At 44.4% G+C, this 9,684-nt stretch overlaps 1 long non-coding RNA gene across 1 annotated transcript in view; it reads right to left on the bottom strand.

Annotated features, from left to right (window-relative positions):
- The window catches only part of LOC132025729 (uncharacterized), a 30,685-nt gene extending 21,301 nt beyond the window's left edge, over positions 1-9,384 (bottom strand). Inside the window, exons 1-2 of the long non-coding RNA XR_009406684.1 lie at positions 9,363-9,384; positions 9,080-9,140 (exon numbers count right to left, since the gene is read on the bottom strand). This is a non-coding gene — a long non-coding RNA (uncharacterized LOC132025729). The remainder of the gene's footprint in view (positions 1-9,079; positions 9,141-9,362) is intronic.
- Between the last annotated feature and the right edge of the window lie 300 nt (positions 9,385-9,684).

Genomic DNA, 9,684 nt, shown 5'->3' on the forward strand with positions numbered 1-9,684 from the left:
TCTGCTCAGCGGGGAGCCTGCTTCCTCCTTTCTCACTGCCTGCCTTTCTGCCTACTTGCGATCTGTCAAATAAATAAATTTAAAAAAAATAAGTCAATCAGAGAAAAACAGTTATCATATGATCTCTCTGATATGAGGAATTTGAGAGGTCGTGGAGGGTAGGGAGGGAAAAAAATAAAACATGGGACCAGGGATGGAGAAGAATCCTAAGAGACTCTTAATCTCAGGAAACAAACTGAGGGTCGCTGGCGGGTGGGGGGCAGGGGATAGGTGGCTGGATGATGGACATTGGGGAGGGTATATGCTATGGTGAGTGCTGTCAATTGTGTAAGACTGATGATACCCTGAAACAAATAATACATTATATGTTAATAAAAAAATTTTTTTTAAATGTTGCCCCTGAACACTTACCTTTTTTTTTTTTTTTAAGATTTTATTTATTTGTGAAAGAGAGAACAAGTAGGGTAGGGAGAGGGACAAGCAGACTCCCTGTTGACCAGGGAGTCTGATGTGGGTCTTGATCCCAGGACACTGGGATCTTGACCTGAGCTGAAGACACATTTAACCAACTGAGACAGCCACATGCCCCAACCCTTACCTTTTTTAAAGGACTTTATTTATTTGAGAGATTGTATGAGCAGGGGAGGGGGAGAGGCAGAGGAAGAAGCAGGCTTCCTGCTAAGTAGGGAGCCTGATGAGTTACTCAATTCCAGGACCCTGGGATCATGACCTGAGTGGAAGGTAGACACTTCACTGACTGAGCCACCCAGGTCCCAGGTGGTGGGACCACCTGTTTGCCCAGAATTTGTATTTGGTTAACAGGTTTTATTTGGCCCACATAGTGGTTTTAAGTTTTTAAAATTAACCACCAGCATTTTATTTTTATTTTTATTTACTTTTATTTTTATTTTTATTCAAGGAGGTTACATACTCAGTGTGGAGCCCAACATCGGGCCTGAACTCACAGCTATAAGATCAAGACCTGAGCTGAGATCAAGAGTTGGACATTTAACCGACTGAGCCACCCAGGTGCCCCCAATAGCATTTTAAAAATCTGAAGAGTTCACTTAAAATAAAGATTTCCAGCCTGTCCTAAAAAGGCAGAAGTTCAGGCGCCTGGTGGCTCAGGCCTTGGGCAGGCTGCCCTGGGCTCAGGGCATAATCCCAGGGTCCTGGGATCAAGCCCCACATGATGATCCCTGCTAAGCAGGGAGCCTGTTTCTCCCTCTCCCGCTCCCCCTGCTTGTGTTCCCTCTCTCTCCGTGTCTCTCTCTGTTGAATAAATAAATAAAATCTTTAAAAAAAAAAAAAAGGCAGAAGTTCCAGTAACATCAGCCTTTGAATTCCCACATGACAAAAGTCGCTGGACACTGAGTAGCAGCCACACTCTATAAGCGGGATTCATGGCTTCGATGCCATCAGAGTCCCCAGCACCCTCCCTTTGCACCACTGAGCCTACTCCGCTCATTGACCTTAACCGCGTGGCCCTTGAAGGCGTCTGAAGTACAAGGATCAGATGGTTTTGGCATCGGGAACATGAGAGTGATTAAAAAGACAAAGTATCTACAAGGAATTAATGTGTCCATTTTTCCAAAAAAGCAACAAATCTATGATCCATTGCTATGGGCATAGACTTTGTAATACTATGCACTATACAGACATTTATGAGGACACCGTATGCTATTTTGCAGTGTCCCCTTAAGAGAAGATCTGGTGAACTATGCATATGCGTGCACAGAGGCATATACGCGGAGATACTCAACAAATATTAACTGAATAAATTAATGAGGGGCTCAAGAGAGTTCATCAAAATCCTAAACCCTAAGGGTGCTTGTGAGGTTTAGTCAGTTAAGCATCTGCCTTCAGCTCAGCTCATGATTTCAGGGTCCTGGGATCGAGGCCTAAGTCAGGCTCCCTGCTCAGTGTAGAGTCTGCTTCTCCCTCTCCCTCTGCCTCTCCTTCCCTCCCCCTCCCCATCCTTGCTCGTGCTCTCTCTGTCCCTCACAAAATAAATAATCTTTTAAAAAAATCCTAAACCCTAGGGGCGCCTGGGTGGCCTCTGCCTTCGGCTTAGGTCATGATCCCAGGGCCCTGGGATCGAGCCCCACATCGGGCTCTCTGCTCAGCGGGGAGCCTGCTTCCTCCTCTCTCTCTCTCTCTGCCTGCCTCTCCATCTACTTGTGATTTCTCTCTGTCAAATAAATAAATAAAATCTTTAAAAAAAAAATTGGGGTAACAGGGGCACCTGGGTGGCTCAGTGGATTAAAGCCTCTGCCTTTGGCTCAGGTCATGATCTCAGGGTCCTGGGATCGAGCCCCACATCAGACTCTGCTCAGCAGGGAGCCTGCTTCCTCCTCTCTCTCTGCCCACTTCTCTGCCTGCTTGTGATCTCTGTCTGTCAAATAAATAAATAAAATCTATTAAAGAAATCCTAAACCCTAAAAAATATTATGAACTACTGCTATACATCTTCCAGCTTCTGAATCCACTGTGCTGCTTTTTTTCTCCTCTTATTCCCCTCCCCAGTATTAATCCAGAACTAAGACTAGAGATGTAAGTAAAACCCATTAATTAATTATATTATAAAGAGGCCTTGCTGATCAATCATCTGTTAGTCTGCTTGCATTCATGTGATGTGGTTTGATAGGGCCTTCATTACATTAGTGAAGCCAGGACTTCTTAGTTGGGAGACACAAAGTCCTGGCCTGGCTCTACCACTAACTGGTTGGGGTTCTTTGAACAAGTCACTTGGCTCTCTGGCCAAAGTTGGGTCATTCGTGTAATTATGTGATCTCTAGGGCTCCTCTCTGCTTTACCGTCTCTCTTTGCCTGAAAAGCAGACACAGACGAGGTAAGAAGCTGGGAAGACAGAGCAAACAGAGTCTAGCAAGGAAAGACCAAGAAGAGATTTTTTTTTCTTTCCTGATAATTAAGGCAAGGAGGTCTCCAAATGCCTGGGCAGCAATCCATGGAGGGACAGGAGTGGAACGTGAACTCATTAGCAGGATGTTGAGTAAAACTCAGAGAGGGAAAGAGTAATGGGGAGGGAGTTCAACTGGAGACTGAGAATTCTAAAGAAAGAATGGAAAAGTGCTGCTAATTAGGTCATTTAGAAACTGAACAACTGAACGTAATTCTTGCTGAAGCAATAAGAAAACACCGAGGGGATGCACATTAGGAACAGGAATACATGCTAACAGACAAAAACAGGATCCCCAGGATCCCCCAAGTAACTCAGGAAAACAAGCCCCAGGCAAGCCAATAGATACCAGGTAGAAAACGGCCGTGAATTTCAGCACAGTTTTCAAAAATATACAAGGAAGCACATAGTAAGTGCTCAGAAGATATTGACTGAATTATATTATTAAAAGGTCAGATGTGCTTTATTATGTAAGAATTCTGACATGAAAAATTTGAAAAGTCTCAGAGTAATTATTCATTTTTACAAAAGGATTCACTCCTGGGGCACCTGGGTGGCTCAGTGGGCTGCGCTTCTGACTCTTGGTTTTGCCTGGGTTGTGCCATGGAGCCCCATGCCCCAAGTTAGGCTCCATGCTCTGTCTGCTTGGGATTCTCTCTCACCGTCTCCCTCGCCCCTGCCCCTCCCCTGCCCCTGCCCTGCGTGCACACGTGTGCATGCTCTCTCTCTCTCTCTCAAATAAATAAAGTCTTTAATTAAAACAAGGATACCCTGCATGGATATTTTTTTGAAACACAATCTTCCACCTTTAAAATGTGAAATTAAAATATTTCTACTTAAGATTTTTCATTAGCAAATAAGAGTTCAGAACCAATGTTTTATTTAATTTAGCATCCATGTTTCCTAACACAGCATCAGGCACAGAGGGAGAGTTAAATAGCTTGCAGTGAATAAACACATGGGTTTTGTTTACCTGCTGCTGCATATCATGCCTCCCTCACTGAATAGCTTAAAACAACAGCCTTCTGTCTCACAGTTCTCTAGGTTGACTAGGCTTGGTGAGAAATTCTTCTCACGGTCTCACTTGGGTTCTCTTGTGTGTTTGCCGTCAGATGGCAATGGAGTTATCTGGAGGCTCCTCGCCTTCTTGGTGTGGTCTCAAGCTTCACCCTCTGCATGCGGGCTCTCCCTGTAGTCTTTGCAGCAGGGCAGCCAGACTTCCTACAGGACGGTGGCTCAAGGATCCCCAAAGTACAAAATCAGAAGCTGCCAAGGCTTCCGAAGACTTGGGTCTGGAGCTAGAAGCATGGTTTCCCTTCGGCCATAGCCCGTGGGTTAAAGCGCATCGCAGAGACAGCCCAGGGTCAGTAAGTGAGGGAACTCAGAAGGATAGGAAAAGGAGGTGGCCCTGCTGGAGAAGTTTTTGTAACCCAGTCACGCAGCTGGCCCTCACTCAGGGCAGTTACTTCCACTGAGGCAGGAAGCAGGCTTAGAGCCACATAGCTACAAACATTCCTAAAAAGCAAAATTGTTCCTTATCAAGGAATATTCCCTGCCTGGAGTCAGAGAAATCGGGACATCCGCCAGGCTGGATTTTTCAGAATTGTTATAAATCAGTGACTGCTTGTGTCTCCCTTTCTCTCTCTTTTCACACAGGAAAGTCAATTGTAGTTTTTCTATCTCTTTCATTATTATATGGTGGGTGGGGGAGGGGCAGATAACCTGCCCCTTGCTGTTCTCTGCACTAGAGGAAGTGCACGTAAGAGACTGCCTCAGGGAGCCCCATCCACACCAGCGCCTGATTTATGGACAACATCCTGGGTTTCAAACTGATGCCATATTGGGCTGAGATTTGTAGGGGTAAGTGTATTTTTCACATAAAAGGGACATGAATCAGGGATGCCTGGGTGGCCCAGTTGGTTAAGCATCTGTCTTCGACTCGGGTCATGATCCTGGTGTCCCTGGGTCAGGTTCTCTGATCAAAGGGAAGTCAGCTTGTCCTTCCTTATCTTCCCCTCCCCAGCTCATGCTCTCTCTCTTTCTCTCTCAAATATATATAATCAGAAAGAAAGAAAGAGGGACACTTGGGTGGTTCAGTCGGTTAAGCCACAGCCTTCAGCTCAGGTCATGATCCGGGGGTCCTGGGATCAAGTCCCACATTGGGCTCCTTCCTTAGCAGGGAGCCTGCTTCTCTATCTGCCTCTGCCTGCCACTCTGCTTGCATTTGCTCACTCTCTCTCTCTCTCTCTGACAAATAAATAAATAAAATCTTGAAAGAAGAAAGAAAGAAAGAAGGAAGGAAAGAAAGAAAGAAAGAAAGAAAGAAAGAAAGAAAATGAATTATTAAAAGTCAGAAGATGGTAGCTAGTCTCCCAAATGGCTCCCAATGAACCACATCTCCCTGCATCACACCATTGTATGGACCCTTCCTTCCCTGAAACTGGGCTTCCCCAAGACTTGTTTTAATTAACAGAATAAGGCAGAGCTGACACTGTGCCAGCTAGGACTTTAGTTCCATTGGCCTGGAAGCTTCCACGATTTCATTTTTGGAAACCTTGAGCTTTCACATAAGAAGTCTGGCTCTCCTTCTGGAAAGACCGCATGGTGGGATGACATGGAGAAGCTACATGGAGAGGGAGGGGTAAGACCACTTAAAGAGAGAAGAGGTCCAGCTAGGCCAGCATCCCAGCCAAGCCTCCAAGTAAGTACAACTGCAAGAGAGACCTCAAGATAGACTAGCAAAGGAACTGTGTCTCTGAGCCCAGTCAACCTATAGAAATTTGAAAGATAATAAAACGGTTGTTTTAAGCCCCCAAGTTTGAGAGTAGTTCGTTCGTGCAGCCCTAGGTAACTAAAACAGCATCGATGGATGAATACGGCAAAGTGTACTATCTCAGGAAGTTAAATTTTCATATACTACCCATAAGTTTCTTTTCTCTAAAAAATATGTGTTGAGCCCTGACACTGGTCAACACATCCTTCTTGTGCGCAGAGGAAAATGCTGTCTCCTTTGTCCCACTCATGTGTTCGCTCCTCAGAAACCAAGCTTAGATTTAGATTTAGGGAAACCTCTTCAGTTGAAAGTCGAAATGTTTAGCTAAAAATTTTTAAGTCTGTTTGTCACTAGCTAGAGTGTCCTCAGGCCGGAGAGGAGGTGGTTTTGATGCACTAGCAGCAGGAAACCATCACAGATGCTAGGGGGAGCCGTGACATGATGAAGTAGTATTTGGGAAGGTTCATCTGGCAGCAGCATGCAGACAGGTTTCAGGGTGTGCGAGCGGGATAATGAGGCGTAGGCACATATGCAAGCTGACCTGCATCCAAACCAGGGTAGATGGGAAAGGAGAAAACTTGATTATAGAACTCAGTGAACCATGGACAACGAAAGAGATCATGCCAAAGATTACTGAGACTGGGAGAACAATAATGTCATGAAGAAGAAGAAGAAAAGGAGAGGAAGAAGAAGGAGGAGGGAAGAGAAAAAGAAAGGAAAGGAAAAGAAAAGAAAAAAGAAGGAAGAATGTGGGATAATTGAAATAAGAGTCATTCATGTATGGGAAGAAAAGATCCATCCAGATTTCGACATACTCGTTTGGACAGGAGGACAACTGAACACAGCTATTGTAGAAGCAGTTGATGGTAAAACAAACAAAAAAAGGCTGGAGCAGCAGATTATGGGTAAGAAAGAGGAAGATAGGGATTCAGGAGGTCCTATGCTTGCCCCACTTGCAATGAGCATGGCTTTGCCCCACCAGCCAGTACATGGCTTGGCCCAAGCCACAGTTAATGTCTGGGTCTGAGACCTGGAATTCTGGAGTCCTTTCCAGTCACCCTCCTTTCTGAGAAGATCCTGATACATCAAGGTGGTTGCAGAAACCCCAGTGGAGAGTAGAGTGCTGACAAGGAGAGGTCACCAAAGACCAGTCCTCTGCAGAGGGGCCCATGATTAAGCTAGCAAATTTGAATCCAAAGCAGATAATTTTCTAGCTTCCCCACAAATTATCTTCAAAGCAGCACCGTGTCATTACTTACTGTTATGGACCAAATGTTTGTGTCCTACCCCAGAGTCATTCGTTGGGGCCCTAACCCCAATGTGATGGTATTAGGATGGAGGGCCTTTGGGAGATGATTCGGTTGTAGTAATTTCACCACTATGGAGCCCCCATGATGGGAGAAGTGCTCTTATAATAAAAGGAAGAGACATGAGAGCTTCCTTTCTCTGCCATGTAATGATATACCAAGAAGACAGCTGTCTACAAGCCAGGAAAAGAGCCCTTACCAATAACCAAATAGTCATCACCTTCACCTTGGATTCTCAGCCTCCAGAACTTTGAAAAATGAATGTCTGTTGTTTAAGCTTCCCAGTCTATGGTATAGCAGCCCAAGCTGACTAAGACACTTACCCTTTATATAGATGCTATATTCTACATGGAAGTGAACTTGGTGAACTCCCAGTAAACTCACGGTGGTTCAGAATAGTTCAAGCTCTCCTGGAGAGCAGCTTGTGTCTCCAATCTCCATGGTACTAGATATTCCTGCCTTAAAGCCATAAAGTAAAAATTAATAATGCCTATGAAGACAACAAAACCGAATGGAGTTCCTTCTGTTTTGTCACTCGATGTGACCACTTGAAGTTTTTTATTCATGTTTAAAACTTTTAAACAGTGAAACACAGTTGCTGGAGTGATTATTTGAAAATATGCTTAAGTGAATCTGAAATCTAGATACCTCTATAATATATTCTTAAATCCAAAGTGTGTGAGGGGCTTATGCATTAGGACTCAATCATAGCTATGTATATCATTAAATCTCAATATTAACAGTATTTGTTCTTCCAATCCATAAGCATGACTGTCTTTCCATTTTATTTTAAAGATTTTATATATTTATTTGACAGAGAGGGAATACAAGCAGAAGGAGTGGGAGAGAGAGAAGCAGGCTTCCAGCTGAGCAGGGAGCCCCATGTGGGGCTTGATCCCAGGACCCTGGGATCATGACCTGAGCTGAAGGCAAACGCTTAATGATGAAGCCATCCTGGCACCCCTGTTTTTACATTTCTTTGTGTCTCCCTCAATTTCTTTCATAAGTGTCCTATACTTTTCAGAGTACAGATCTTTTACCTCTTTGGTTGGGTTTATTCCTTAGTATCCTATGGGTTTGGGGTGCCACTGTAAATGGGATGAATTGAACTGGAAGGTATAATGCTAAATGAAATAAGTCAGTCAGAGAAAGACAAATATCATACGATTTCACTCCTATGTGGAATTAAAGAAACAAAACAGATGAACATAGGGGAAGGGAAGGAAAAATGAAATAAGATGAAACCAGAGAGGGAGGAAAAGCATAAGAGATGCTGAACTCTAGGAAACAAACTGAGGGTTGCTGGAGAGGAAGTGGGTGGGGAGATGGGGTAACTGGTGATGGGTATTAAGAAGGGCGTGTGATGTGATGAGCACTGGGTGTTCTGTGCAACTGATGAATCACTAAATTCTATTCCTGAAACTAGTAATACAGTATATGCTAACTAAATAGAATTTACATAAAGAATTTCTTTTTATTTTATTTTAAAATTTTTTATTTATTTATTTGACATCAGAGATCACAAGTAGGCAGAGAGGCAGGCAGAGAGAGAGAGAGAGAGGAGGAAGCAGGCTCCCCACTGAGCACAGAGCCTGATGCGGGGCTCCATCCCAGGACCCTGGAATCATGACCTGAGCTGAAGGCAGAGGCTTTAACCCACTGAGCCACTCAGGTGCCCCTACATAAAGAATTTCTTAAAAAATAGTAATGCCACCATTGTTCCGCACTTAGATAACAATTTTTACTTAGGAAGAAGTATTTTATTATTATTGGTGGCACATGATGATAATACAAAATAGGCTAACTTCCAGTTAATTTTGTAATTTAGAAAAGACTCCACAGAAAATGCATTAAATTATGGGAAGCTGGTGGTTCAGTTGGCTGAGCATCATACTCTTGGTTTTGGCTCAGGTTGTGATCCTGGGGTCCTAGAATAGAGCCCCACATGGGGTTCTGAGCTCAGTGTGAAGTCTGCTCAAGATTCAATTTCTCCCTCTGCCCACCCCCTACTGTCTGTCTCTCTCACGCTCGCTAAAGATGGGTAAATAAAATTTGGGGGAAAAAAGAACAACTTATTACCTGCACCAGGAGTGGACCGTTCCCACTGCCCTGCCATTGGTATGCCAAACAGAGCCTGATTCTGGAAAACAACAGCATAAGGATGTAGCACTAAACGACCTCAGTTCCTCCAGTCTGAATGACCATAGACCAGAATGCAGAGACCCAGACTGGAGCAAGCACCTTCTGCATAAATTGCACAACCCATGTGAAACAAATAGTTTCTGACTTTCAGAGAAGTCAAATAACTGGCCCAAGCACCTAGTTAAGGGGTAGCTACATGAGACAGACTTCTGGAACTCACCAACATCTGTCTTCTTTCTTTCTCTGGCACACTGCTAGATCAGGTTCTCATCCCTTTGTATTTAGGTGGGGTCATGTGACTAGTGCTAGCCAATAGAATAAGGGAGAAAGTGGTCTATGCCCCTTCTGGCCCTGGTCCCTACAACAAGTCCTAACCTCCAGATGCTCCATGCCCTTTCTCTTTTCTTGTCTCCTGGCTGGATGCCAAGGGTCCCATGGAGGGCTCAGATGAAGCACTAGGTGGAGGAAACCTGGGCCCCCAAATCTTTACGTGGACACATGCCAGTGTGATGAAACACAAGCTAGCCTATGAGGGGATGAGA

This window comes from Mustela nigripes, chromosome 10 (genome assembly GCF_022355385.1).
Source record: "Mustela nigripes isolate SB6536 chromosome 10, MUSNIG.SB6536, whole genome shotgun sequence".
NCBI lineage: Eukaryota > Metazoa > Chordata > Mammalia > Carnivora > Mustelidae > Mustela > Mustela nigripes.